This window comes from Perognathus longimembris, chromosome 12 (assembly GCF_023159225.1).
Source record: "Perognathus longimembris pacificus isolate PPM17 chromosome 12, ASM2315922v1, whole genome shotgun sequence".
Lineage (NCBI taxonomy): Eukaryota > Metazoa > Chordata > Mammalia > Rodentia > Heteromyidae > Perognathus > Perognathus longimembris.
In genome coordinates this window covers 27,536,233-27,551,157 of record NC_063172.1, presented here as the reverse complement: position 1 = coordinate 27,551,157, position 14,925 = coordinate 27,536,233, and positions in this window count along the sequence as shown.

Below are 14,925 nucleotides of genomic sequence, written 5' to 3'. Positions count from 1 at the left end.
AAACTGTGAAAGCCTCTCACAGCCCAAAGTCAGACTATTCCAGTGCTCACAGGCTGGTTCCTATGGTAGCTATAAAAATGTCTCCTCAGAGTGTGTGACATACATGACTGTCATCCTAATCTCGCATGGAGTCACTCAGCACTTGATTTTGTGATAAACCTGGTTCATAAAAAAAAAAGTCTTCAGTTAGTAAAAGATAAGGCTCAAAAAATGAAACAGGCAAAACATGATAAATAGAGTAGGAAATGAGAAAGCCCAGAGCTTTGTCCTCTCCTTCCTCCCTCCCTCCTTCACCTGGCCCCCACAAGGCTCTTGTCTTCCCTCAGTAGCATTTTCATTAGGAGATGCAGGGCTATGCGGGCTTGATCTGCCACATTCAGCACCCACTGGTTGTGATACAAATATTTTCCCTTTCCCAAAGAAGTACAGATGCATGCTATCAGACTACACAGGCTGCCTTCCCATGGTCGGAAAATATGGTTACCGTATGAATAGGTATCACATTATTCTTTCCTTCATTGTTCATTTAAAGAAGTCCTATTTTCCTTTTGTCAAGCAATGAGATAAAGAATCTTTGTATAAAGACCAAGAGCAAACTACTTCCAAATGCTCCATGCAGGACCTCAGCTATTGTTGCCATCCTCATTCTCTGTATTGAATCAGCCCCTATTATAAGGGCTTTACCTTAATTATACTCCCACCATCTTCCCATGAATTCTGTAAGGTAGACACTACTATTCTCTCCCATTTTGCCAATGAGAAAGCTGAAGCATAAGGAGAGTTAAGTTGCCTTGCCCCAAATCACCCATGGAATAAGTGGAACATCAGGAATGTCAACTCAAGTTGACATCTGATTGCACAAGTGTCAATACCTTCATGACAAGTGTGTTCAAATGGAACTCACCCCTCCCATTGAGTGTGGGAGTGGTATGGTGAAGGCACTGTCCTTACAATGTCTCTAGTTAACATTCATGGCTGCAAGCTCCAAGAAGGGCAGGTATCCTGCTCATTTGCTGCCATATCCCCAGCACAGGTTGGGGCACAAAACAGGTGCTTAATAAATAAATGACTGTTGAAGACAGGAAAGGAAGGAAGGAAGGAGAAGGAAAGAAAAGAAGGAAGCAAGGAAAGCAAGGTCTTAAAAGAAAAGCATCTGTCTGTGAGCCAGGCATAGATGGCTCATGTCTGTAATCCTAGCTAATCAGTAGGCTGAGATAGGAGGATCACAGTTGGAAGCCAGCCTGGGCAGGAAAGTCTGTAAGACTCTTATCTCCAATTAACCACAAAAAGTCAGAAGTGGAGCTGTAGCTCAAGTGGTAGAGCATGAGCCTTGAGCACAAAAACTCAGGAACAGTGCTCAGGCCAATAGTTAAAAGTTAAAGGTCTGGATCTGAACACTGAAGCCCCCTAAAAAATAGGAAAGCAGCTTTCTATTGTTCATGGAAGTCATGAATAAGATAAGAAGCACAACACGTCACATCAGCTCAGCCTGTTCAGATCACAGATGAATGGGCACAAATGCTCACAGGGGAAAACCCGAGAGAGATATGGGAAAGACAGCTTCTTATTCCAGAAGACTCCAGAGGTGGGACAGGACACATGACCACTGGAGGACAGTATATGACTAGTGTGGGACTAGTGTATAGGACTAGTGTGGGACTAGTGTATGGGACTAGTATGGGACTAGTGTATGGGACTAGTAAGAAAGCAGGACAGCATCTTTCCCAAAGTATCCATTCTTGGAAAGTTTCCTAAAGCCTAAAAATTTGGTAAAATCTAATAAGGATCATAAGACCCTTGGAGAGGAATGCATTTTATGCAGTAGAATGACTGAACATTCATTCCACATTCATCTTGTCAGTCATTGTGTGTTCGCCGCAGGATCAATGCTGGGAACACAGGAAAGAACAGACAAAGTCCCTGCTCCCATTCTGCTTACAGCAAATCCCCAGGCAATTGTAAGAAAGATCAGGAAATGAAAAGCAGTGGGCAGAGAATAAAGGGGCGGGGATGGGGGAGGTTTAACAGGTCTTAACTAAGTATGAGAAACATCGAAATGGGATCAGGGCTGTGAAGAGAAATCATGCTACCAACTCATAAAACAACAGGACAAAAGCAAGAAGTCATTCTAAGTTTACTCAGTAAAGCCAAAAGCTATTCTTCTTCCTGGAATTTATACACATGGTTTTTTTTCTCAGAATGTTAAAAAGAAGTTTGGTAGGTTGGGCTGTAAAAGCTCAAATCATACAGTGAAGGCAGTGAAGGCAGCACTCAGAGTGAATGGAATTCTCAACACAGCGTTAGGGATGGATCTACAGGTCTCAATCATCTATCTTTCTAGCAGCTAACCCAGTTTTCCAACCAATCTTAATGCCACAGAGGACCCCTATCTCTCTCTCTCTCTCTCTCTCTCTCTCTCTCTCTCTCTCTCTCTCTCTCTCTCTCTCTCGTGTGTGTGTGTGTGTGTGTGTGTGTGTGTGTGTGTGTAAATCAGAAAGTCAGCTGGTGTGGATTTTGTATTGTGTCCTGACTTTAGGGCCCCTTTGCCCTCACACGGAGGGTGGGGGTTGCAGGGACCATTGCGGCAAAGGCTTGGCAGCTAGGAGAAGCAAGCTGCAGGGATGACCTCAAGCCAAAGCTAGAAGGATCCCAGGTCAGCCCACATGAGCCATGGCATGCCTGGAGGCCACCACACCATGGCAGGACACAGCCTATGGCTCACAGACAAGCACCTGTTCCATCTCCAAAGCAGAGGGAAAGCAAAACGCTCCCAACCACACAGCCCCCTGCCCTGTCTCCATCACAGTCCTGGGCTGGACTTGGCTAAATCCATCCACAGGGACAACTGGAGGCAGGGGTCCACCAGGTCCTGCATCACAATTATGCCATGTCTTCTGCACAGGTGGCACTTTACCAAAGAGATTGGGAGCAAAGTGCAAACCTTTTTGGTTCCCAATTGGTGGATAATTTCACAGGACCCTCAATTTATTTTGTATGCACTGGAGAAGCTGATGAAGGCTTATTCAAAGCCTATAGTCAGACTCATGCTTTGCAGGGAAAATACATATCAGTAAAGGAAGGGTCTTGAGACACCTGAAGAAAAGTGCCCAAGAAGCTAAGTAATCAGAAATGATGAAAAACTGATAAACTGAAATGACTAGGAAACAAACACAAGGCAGTCCTCAAGAATTTGCATAAAGAAAGGTCAACTTTCTCTGCAAGAAAAGATCTGGAATGGCCATTGAAGGGAATGAAGTAGATTTTACCTAAGGACCAAACAAAAGAACTTTCTCATGAGTCATGCTGGGCAAAAAATAGAACAGGTTAGCCTGGTAGGCAAATGAGTCATTGGTAGCATGAAGCAACACAGATTAAGTGGCTTAATGATGAGCACAGTCCACTGTAAGCCTGTGGTGTCATACTTTTCCCCCTGCTGTAATGCCCAAGACCTTTCTAAGTGGATCCAAGTCCTACAGGAAACTCAAGTTCCATCTCCAAATCACTGCAGGCCTTCCCACAATGCTCTCTTTCTCTAAATAAAGCACATATTGCCTGTATCATTGATATGGAAGATCAAAGTACATACAGCTCTATCTCATTACTTCATTGGAACAGTTAAGAGTCTTTTCATAGGTTGTATCTCAGCAGTCAGATGCCCTCCTCAAAGAGGAAAATCTCATTTCCTGTTTCTCAAACTAGCCTTACCTAACCAGTTCACTTAGTGTCAGAATTCTTCAGTGCCTATTCTGAAAAAACTCGCAGCTCTCAATATAAATTCCTTGTACACATGCAGGAAAGAAACCTCAGATGTGTTTCAGATGTCTGCTCCTGATTATTTCACTTCCTGATTATGCTCAGTTATATTTTAGTTTTATTGAGCTAAATATTTCTTCCAATTAAAATAATAGTCTTCCACGACATATTTTTAGTGTGAAGGGTAGAAAAAAGATTAAAACTTTCAAGTAAAAACACTTTATAAACCAGGCACCAGTGGCTCTCCCTGTAATCTTAGCTACTCAGGAGGCTGAGATCTGAGGACAGTAGATTGAAGCCAGCCTTGACAGGAAAGTCCATGAGACTTTTTTAAAAAATATATATTTACTGTTATTGTAACGATGATGTACAGAAGGGCTATGGTTACGTGAAACAGACAAAGAGTGCATTTCTGTTTGAACAATGTGACCCTTTCCCTTGTTCTTTCCCAGTTTTTCCCTCCTGTCCCCACCCATGAGTTATATGTTCATTTTCAACACAGGGTCTAGTGAGTATCACTGATGCATTTGTTCATCTGTTTCCCCATCATTTCTGTGCTCCCCTTACCCTCCCAAAGACAGATAAATGAACAAACAAGACTAAGAGAAATGAAAACAAAAACAGTAACAAAGAAGAAAAAAAACAGTTTGTTTCCATTTCCTGGAGTTCATCTTGATAAATATTATTTTATATGGTCAGATGCACATAGCTCTTGTACTTATGTGATCCTCTTCTAAAAATATCCTCCTTTGGTCTCACTGTATGAATGCCTAGAGACCTGTAAAAGTTATCATGTCCTAGCCCCTTTCCAGGAAACCAGATCAATGCAGTAAGAATAAATGAGACTCATCTCCAATTAACCATCAAAAAGCCAGAAGTGAAACTGTGGCTCAAGTAGAAGAGTGCTAGCCTTAAGCAAGAAAGCTCAGGAATAGTACCCAGGTCCTGAATTGAAGCCTAATACTAGCACACGCGCGCGCGCGCGCACACACACACACACACACACACACACACACACACACAATTCATTTTACAACTTTTTCTTTCCATCACAAAATAAAAGGAATGGCTCAACTTCAGAATATCTTCCAGGATACCAGACTCTTATGAAAGGATTAATTTTCTCATGGTTGAATTAAACAAGTGCAGTTAATACTCCTGACTATCCTTCCACATAGAGGTTTCCTTTGTGAATAGTTGAACTCAAAACCCATGACAAATTAAAGTGATTTTAAAACTGAATGACCATAAGAAACTTTTCAGTCTCTATGGGTCTTGATTGGCCAAACCTGCCAAACACAGTGCCTTCACATACCCTAGTCTATGCATATGGCCATTTATTCCCTACCACAGCCCTGGTATATAAATTTCTGTCAGCAGGAAGTTTACATGGCATCTTTCCCCTTTTTTTTTCTTTTGTTTTCCTCTTTTTCTTCCTTTTATTTTCAGATGGAATAAGCTTTACCCTAAAGCCCAAACCATTGGAGCTACACAAGGACACTGCTTTTGAACAGGCATCATGAACTTGCCACATACCAAGTCTTCTTGATTCTTTGGGATTGAAGCAGATTGAAAGGGAAACATCATAGACCCACTTCATCTTGTTGAAAGCCACTTCACAAGTAGTTGGGCTGCTTAGTAAAAGCTGAAGCCTTGAAAATGTCTCTGATTTCTTTACAGAAAGATTCTACATCCTCTTTGCATGCAATATATGTTCCACAACTTCACACGTTCATATAGGTTGAAAGTGGGATGATAGGCATGTGTTCAAACCTTTCATCACGAGCTGCTTCAGCACCCAAAGGTGGCCTATATAAATCCACGGGGTCTGCTGAGGAGAAACAATTCCTTGGTTAAAGGAGAAATGAACCGTGGCATATACAGTTCTAGGGCCTAAGTGGCCAAGTTCTACCAGATAAATTCACTCCTGAGAGGCTGAAGGATCATCATAATTTGTTCTCTTTGAACAGTTTTGTCCCAGACATTTACCTACCTCTGGGGTCCTGTCTCTCTCTCTCCAGATGAGAGGGACAGTGAGAGGCATTGCCTTCTAATTGATGAGCATGTTTTCTCTCCTTCTCCCCTTGACATCTCAGTAGTTCTGTCAAGGATGTTGTAGCATTTAGACCGCCCCCCCTTAGTCTAGGAAAGGGAATTCTCAAATACTTTGAGCCTCTTCTACTCTTTAGTCCCAGAACTGCCATAGCCTGAAGGAAGGCCAAAATTCAGTCTCAAATTCCCTTTATTCCTGAGCAGGTGAAACTTTGGTAGGAATGTTATGCCCTTTGAATTTTTAACCTTATCTTATTGAGGGAAACTTCTATTAAATTCATCGTGCAACTGGGTCTGCCTGAGAAGTTTGTCTTTGTGTATAACAATAACTAACAAGCCAGGTTTGCATAACACAACAAATCAGATGAGTAAGGTTGTACTCATCTGATGTGATGAGTGTTTTCCATTGGCCCTTTCAAATCCACTCTCCAGTCTGCTCTATACCCAAGAAGGCTGTATTGTTAGGAATGCAGCAATGCATTTGGGTTGGGATTTCCCTACTGGAAGGCTCCAAAGGAAAGAGGCTAGAGGAAAAATACTCTTCCTGCCATCTTCCTAGGGGGTGCACATGTGTTTTTCTGCTAAGAACACAGACACTGCCCAGTTCCCACCACTAACATCCTAATTGCCCTTCAAGTCTTGGGGTTTGCATGGCTCCCTAGGGAGCTTCCTCATCCTTTGTTGGCTTCCTTGAGCCATGCCTACATGTTTTTGAATACATCTGTCCTTAAACTCTCCTGAGTTATCTGAGTGTGCTCTCTCTTTCCTGCCTAGAGTCTGTGATGTTATTTTCAGTCTAGCATTCTTCATGTGTGCCTCCACCTGACATTTTTACAAACTGTGAACACTAGGAAGCAGGGGAAGAGGAGCGATACCAACTGGTTATGTTATTTATAAAAAGTAGCTCACTCTTGATTCCTTGGACAGTTCTCTGTCTCTAATTCTTTAATCTTTCTAAAGATTTTAAAGGCAAAAAAAAAAACTCTACTTAGTTAAAAAATCATAATCCAAAGCATGGAATTCACTAGAACAAACTTCAGTTTGCAAGTGGTATAGATATAGACATCTTCCAGCATGTGGTCTAATGATATAGTTTTAATAAATACTAGTGTAACGATATATGTCATGATATTATGTAGAGAGGAAGTGAGCTCATAAAAATAAGAGTTAACAACCTAGAGGAGAGCTAACCAGGAAAAGTGGGAGCTCTTAAGTGGAAAGTAGTTGGAATTTAGCACAGAAATCATTCCACTTGTTCTGTGATTCAAAAACAACTCTCAGAATCCTGGGAGATCAACAAGGCACTGAAGCATATTCTTTGCTTCAGTGGAAAGGGCTTAATGGACTCCCTAAATAATCTCTCTCTCTCTCTCTCTCTCTCTCTCTCTCTCTCTCTCTCTCTCTCTCTCTCTCTCTCTCTCTCTCATATTTGAAATTAAAGACCAGCCAGAAGTTACTGAGTGTAACTTCAGCCATGCATAACCCATTTGAAGAACACAGAGTACAGCAATGTTCTCTTGTTTAGGCTTCCTGAAGAGTGAGATTAGGGGAACACTGAAAAACCAGAATTTGCCTTCACACCCAAGAGAATGGTACTTCATGGCTGATAATGACATTGCAGTACAGCTCTATCCAGGGACTTCCTTCCCACCATCATCTCAAGTGATACATTTGTGACTCAGCTGCCTATTCTGCTGGAAGTGTAGGCATCCCATTTTCTCAGGAGCTGGATAACTCCTCCCAAGCACTATCCTATCCACTGACACACACCGAGGTTATCAGACTCAAAGGCACCACTTTTGGAGCACTATGTACCAAACAGCCCTCCAAGGAACTATCTAGTTTATTAGGGCATTAAAAAGAATCTCTAAACAAAATCAACCTGTGCCCCCTTTAATCCAGCACTGTCCCTTGCTGAGAACTGTCAGTTCATAGCAGCTTCAAAGAGGTAGGATGTCCTCTAATGTTGGGGATTTAGCTTGGCCTTAAGGGGGGAAGGGCAACCAGGGCTCCCTTAGAGATGCTGCCCTTCCCCCAGCCCTGGGGCTGCGGAAGGTAGTCCCTCCCACCTTCCGGCTTCAACAGGAAGAGAAGCAAGGCAGCCCCTGCCCCTGGGGTCGAGCACATATCTGATGGCCGGGGACCCCAGAACCCAACCCTTGGGGTGCTGGGTCTCCGCCCACAAAGGAAGTCCCCTGACATCACTTGAGGGACAGCCCTTGTGGCTAATCAGGGGCCCCTCTCCTGTGCCCGCCTTTAGGGTATATCTGTTGGCTCCTTATTTGAATAAATCAGAACGCCCTTGAGGTCTTCTCCCAGACTCCCATGCATCTGTGAGTGTCTTTCTTGAAGGGCTTGAGGAGTCTCCTTCCGACACGTGCACTGAGGCTTACCTGTGTCCCCGTCACTCCACCCTGGGCGGGGAGAGGGTGAAAAGGGAAACACACTTAAGAGAGAATAATCTTAGCATCCCTTGACCCAGGGGAGGTGAAGCTAGCCCAGCACTCTAAAAGTATGTTTCCATTTCCAACCCATCATGGGTTATATCATCAGCTATCAATCAAGTCCTTAAAAAATAATTTAAGGTGACAAGAATTAAGCCAACAACAACAAAGTCTAGTGGGCAGTATTATGTTACTTTTGCTTCTTCATCCAGCCACAAGTTCTGGGCTGGTGGCCTAGGAGGTGCAGTCTATTTGCTTTAGGTGAGCTAATCCCTGTCCCTTTATTCTCTAGCTCCACACTCTGCTTCCTTCATCCACATGACCTGTCTACTCCTGTCCCAGATCTTAGGAATCAGCCCAGAAATATTTAAAGCACTAATAAAAGGGAAGGAAAGGAATCTCGTAGATGTTATATGGTTTAAAACATCGTGACAAATTCTATGCCATTTCTGTCTTCTAGAAGTGGAAGTAAACTCCCCTTGTTTTATGTGAGGTGACTGTAGTGACTTAGGTCTAACCAATTGAATGTGGTAGAAATTGTGCTGATAACTAACTTACCAATTTAGGTCAGAAGAGAAATATGGTAGGTGTTTCTTTGTTTCTCTGTCTCTGTCTTCACTTTTGGAAGTCAGTCACCATGCTATGTGAATGATTGGTCCATGTAGAGAAATCAAGGTTTCTGCTCTACCTTGAGCCTCTGATTGATCTCTATCCTCTTACCCCCAAGCTCTCAGCTAACAGAATCAACCTAGCAGACATGCGAGTGAGCCATTTTTGAAGTGATTCTTTTTTTTTTTTTTTTTTTTTGGCCAGTCCTGGGCCTTGGACTCAGGGCCTGAGCACTGTCCCTGGCTTCTTCCCGCTCAAGGCTAGCACTCTGCCACGTGAGCCACAGCGCCGCTTCTGGCCGTTTTCTGTATATGTGGTGCTGGGGAATCGAACCTAGGGCCTCGTGTATCCGAGGCAGGCACTCTTGCCACTAGGCTATATCCCCAGCCCCTTGAAGTGATTCTTAAAGCTTTCAGTCAAGCTGCTTCAGCTTGTGCCATGAGGAGCAAAGATGAGCCCTTCTCACCTCTACCAGCTCAAACTAGAGATTATGAGATATAGAAATGAGTGTTGTGTTAAGAACCTAGGTTTGGGAGCAATATGTTATACAAAAATAGCCAGAGCTATTACTGGCAACCCCAAAGTAATATTTATTAAGTATGTCCTCAGAGGACAGAGAAATATTAAAATGAGACAGATTATATATCTTTCATGTTGTTATTATCCTTAAATAGTTGTACAAAGGAGTTTCAATTCAACATGTCAGTTTATGAATATAATGCTTTTTGATCACTGTCATTTTCATGTTTTTAAAAAACCATAAGAACCTAAATATAACAAAGAAAAGAACCTGTGACCTTTTCCTTGTGTATTCTTCCTCGGTCTTGAGAGTTAGAAAAGTCAGAGAAGGAAAAGGATAAAAATTAAAGTTACTGGGACCAAAGAACCTACCATGACTGGCATTCTAAGCCCCGTCCTTTTTCTTTAGGATCCCCCAAACATTTCCCTTTTCCCCCTCCAAGTTGCTTGTTTTTGTTGGCAAGATTTCTTACATTCAATATTTATTCCTAGAAAGACCATTGAGCCAAATTCTAAAAACACACATTCCATAATATTCAAGGGATAAGAGCTGAAGGTTCTGAAGGCTTCTAGATTCTATTCTTGCAAAAGTATTCTGAACATCCTGTCACATGAAGTCCCTAAAAGTCATCCTTGTAAAAGAAAAATCATCAGTAGGGCACTAGTGGCTCATGACTATAATTGTAGCTACGTAGGAAGCTGAGGTCTGAGGATCTCAATTCAAAGCCAGTTAAAGTAGATAAAGATAAATACTAGACAGATTATCCTGCTAATCGCTACTTAACTGGTAAAAAGGTAGAAGTGGAGGTATGGCCCAAATGGTAAAGCACCAGCTGTAAGGAAAAAGCCAAGCAAGAGCACAAGCCCTAGAACTGGTGCACACACACACACACACACACACACACACACACACACACACACACAGAGAGAGAGAGAGAGAGAGAGAGAGAGAGAGAGGAGGAGGAGGAGGAGGAGGAGGAGGAGGAGGAGGAGGAGGAGGAGGAGGAGGAGGAGGAGGAGGAGAAAGGAAAGGACAAAAGAAAAGAAGAGGAAAGAGACATGGAGAGGAGAAGGGGTAAGGGGGGAGGAAAGGAAAGGAAAAGAGAGGAGAAGGAAGAAAAGGAGAAGAGAGAGGAGGGGAAGAAAGGGGAAAGGAGGAGAGGAGAGCAAAGGAGGGTAAGGGAGGAGAGGGGAGATGAAGAGAGGAGGGAATGGGAAGAGAAGGAAAAGGAGAGGGGAGAAGGAAGAGGAGAAAGGGGAAGAGAGGGAGCAGGAGAGGGGAGGAGATGAGAAGGGGGAGAAGGAGGGAAGAGAGGGAAGACCATCTTTCCCTTTTATTTACTACATTAAATCTAATTTTCTTTGTCTTTTCCAGTAGCAGGGTTTCACCTTATATGTTGAACTGATGGAGGGCTGTTTGGTGCCTGCCTTAGCTATTCCCTAAGCTTTGAGTCTACTAAGCCACAGGCCCTTGCCTTTATTGCTTGTCTTCCCAGACTTCTACTGTTTTTGTCTTCTTTCAGTCAACTCACTTTGAAATTCATGTTCAAGCCTGGTCTCAATGACAAAACAAGCAAAATATTTCCTGACCAGTGAGATGAGGCTGAGAGCAATTTTTCCCTCCAATGAAGTTCTTAACTCTTACAACACTCCCAATCCACATCCCTCACCTCCCTGTATGCAGATTCGTCTATTCTTCTCCAGCTGTAATAAGTCTTTCAACTCAGGGCCAATATCTTATGCATCTTGAAATTCCTCCCTACCACTCCAAATATACCTATAGCTCAACTTAGTATCTAGAATATCTTCTATGCTAAATTATGCTATTGGATTAAATGAAAATATGGAAAATGGCAAACAAAGAGCCCTCCAGTGTTGCTGTTTTTTTAAATTTTAACAAGTGCTTAATTGTGCTGGGGATATGGCCTAGTGACAAGAGTACTTGCCTCTTATACATGAGGCCCTGGGTTCAATTCCCCAGCACCACATATACAGAAAATGGCCTGAAGTGGCGCTGTGGCTCAAGTGGCAGAGTGCTTCATTTTTTTTGTTTTGTTTTGTTTTTTTGCCAGGCCTGGGGCTTAAACTCAGGGCCTGAGCACTGTCCCTGGCTTCTTCTTGCTCAAGGTTAGCACTTACCACTTGAGCCACAACCCCACTTCTGGCTTTTTCTATATATGTGGTGCTAAGGAATCAAACCCAGGGCTTCATGTATATGAGGCAAGCACTTTACCACTAGGCCATATTCCCAGCCCCAAAACTTCATTTTTATGGACAAAGATAGGAAAACTCTGAGAGAATAATACTAAAGTAGCTGGTTGTCTGCAAATGCCCTTGACCTCAGGTCTCCTGCCTCCTATAGCAGAATTCTTCCCACTTTAGAAAAGCAGGGAGCTGTTGCTTTGTCTGGGTATATGCTCCTCTTTGAAGAGCAGAATTCAGGCAATGTTTCAAACACAGCATTTGAATGATGTTTCTAAAGTCACTTTTTACTGTCGAGAGTGACCTAAATTGCTACACATTTTCTTCTCACTTAAAACAAAAACAAACCAGAAAGAAATCCACTTTATTTTTCTTCTCTGATTGGGAAAGATGTGTTCACGTATCTAACTTGCAAACAATTTTCTTTTTCTTCTTTCCAATTTTCTTATCTCACCACAGCATCATACACTGTCTCTGGGTTGAAAACATGAACCAGACCTAGTAATTGGCATTTCCAAGAGAGTAATATGAAGATGGGATACAAAGATGAAAGCTGACGCATTAGAAATGAACCCAGAGCACAGGCAGCCATGTGTACATTTACTGGAGAAACTGATCAAAGCAATTTTAAAAGTGCCAACCTCTTCTTTGAAGGGCTTGGCTCCTTCCTGGAGGAATCCCATCAAATCCTTCCTAACCAGAAGTACCTCTGATTCTGATGGATTGTATCTTTCCACTGACCTTATAAAAACAGTGTTTTCTCATAACAAGAGGTAATAAAAGCAACTCCAAGGTCTCTACCAATAAGATCTCACAGGCAGACTGACATAGTAGCCCAAAATCCACCCAGAAATGGGTTTCGATTTTTTTTAAAGAGCCCTCATAAGTAAAGGTCTTGCTCTATACTTTGACCAAAATAAGAGAAATTTGAAAACTTACGTATATGGAATATATAACTTACCCAATGTATCTACACAGACAGTTCTGTGTACTCAAGTGATCCATGCCTGTCAGTTCACCAACCACAGACTGAAAATATTCACCCTCCAAATTTGCATCTATACTGGTCATGCGCCAACAGTTTTCCTTACCATTACTCCCTAAGTGATAGAGCATGACAACTATTTATGTTGTACTAAGTATTGCAAGTAATCTTCAGATTCATTGAGGCACACAGGAGGTTGTACAGGGTTTGGTGTAAGTACTATATTATTATATATGAGGAACTTGAGCACCCAAGGATTTGGGTGTGCCAGGGGTGTGTGTGTGTGTGTGTGTGTGTGTGTGTGTGTGTGTGTGTGTGTGTGTTTGGGGTGGGTATGTAATTTAGAAAGTCCATTAAGCCCTTTCCACCAAAGGAAACAACTGAGAAAATTGAGTAAAACAACTTAAAATACCCCAAGTTCAGCTTCTTTTATCCAAGACATGGAATGATTAATATCCGTTAATTCATCAGGCTCTTGGAAGGATTCAGTGACCACACATGCAAAGTACTTAGGACAGAATGTGATCTGGAGTAAATGTATCCTGCCAATGTTGTTAATACTGTTATCTGTGACAGGGACAAAACTAGTAATAGGTGATTCTATTCTTCTTATCCTGCTTCTACAAAGGTATAGTCTTGCTTGTTCGATCAGGTGTAGGGGTTTTATCTTATGATTCAAAGTTTGAGTCTGGATCTGAGAAAAACCCACAGAAGATACTTAAAACAATTTTTCAGGGAAAATTCTAGGCAGCGACAGGGCCATATGTAAGGTATATGGACCTCTGGGAAGATGCTTGGATGTGTAAAGTGGATGGTACCTGTCAGCAAAGAAGGAATCCACCAGAAGCCAACTGGAAATGAGACTGCAGGGGAAGGGAGAAGAGATGTCAAGTGACTATGACTTGTGATCATGTTGTGAAGAATAGGTTGGCTCTTTTTGCTTTGTTCTGCTGTTTTGTGAGTGAAAGCCAGGATTATACATGTGTATCACCAGGGCCAGAGCAAAGGCACTTTCGATAACTCCCATTTACTAGTTTTTGAGAGAAATGCCACACATTGGAAGTATTCTTTTAATAGACTTTGATTGTTGGGCTTTTCTTTGAATGTGATGTAGCACTTAGTCCCCAGTGGGAATTTAGCTTTTGTGGGGGTCTTATGGAAGTTACAGAAAGGGACAATTTGAATAACATGGTTTCACATTTACAAGAATAGAAGATCACAAAGTGCTAAACGTCACTGAGCCAAACAGTCTTCAAAGGGAGCCTATTCCCTGGATACATTCACTTCAGTCCTTTGAAAAAGAGTCAGACAATAGGTAATACAGAGTGATGAAAGTGTTTAATCCCTCTTCATGAAATTCTATTGCATCCTAAAAACAAGAAACTCTGTACATGAAAAGATGCTCATAACAGCATTATTTGTAATGCTTAAAAAAAAATAACCAACCAGCCAAATTATACAATGTTGGCTTAATAAAATGGTAGTGTTTATTCAGTAGAATAACTATGATGTAACATAAAATATTGATGCTAATTCTGAGACTGCTACCATATTCTGTTTCAAAAACACAGAAAATAGCATTGCCCTTCCATTCATGGACTATTGTTTTGTTTGTTGATGCTTTTCTGGTGGTTCTACTTGCTACTCCTGTCCTTCCTAACTTGTTTGTCTTACTCAGATTCAATAATTTTATGAGAGTCACCCTCATCAGGACCAAGTTCAAGAGACATAGTCCTGGCCTTTTTTGTTATTCCCAGTTTTAGTACAGGGATGACAAGTAAAAACATTTTCACACATTCCTCCAGTTTTGAGGCTTTTCAAGATTTCACATCCTCACACAAGCAGATTCAGAGGGTTAACAAAGCCTTTCACAAGCACCGTTTCTTTAAATAGCAGTCCCCAGCATGCCTGAAACAGTAAGTAGAGGACCAGGAACAATGCTTTTGTTGAGAAGCCTGCATGATCCCTGCTTCATACCCTGGAGAATTAGTTCTGGTTTTATATATAAGAAACTTGTAGAAAAGGAGAGAAGTATGGCATCTTGGCACCATTCATTCAATCACTCGTTCATTCCACAAGGGAGCACCAATTATATGCCAGACTCTGACTTGGGTACCAATTATGTCACACTCCCAACTTACAAAAAGTGTAGAGAATAGGTAATTCTTATGAAATGTGCTGGAAGGCCCTGGGAAAGTATGGGTGGACATTGAAGGTGTAACTAACCCAGCTTCAAGGAACCCAGGGAGGAGGGTGGCATTCTACTTTAAATTCAGCCCTTGATGGATTGATTCAAAGCAATCAGGTGGAAAAAGTGAGGAAATGGGCTCAGTTCAGAGTCTGTATTCTTGTTTCTAAGGC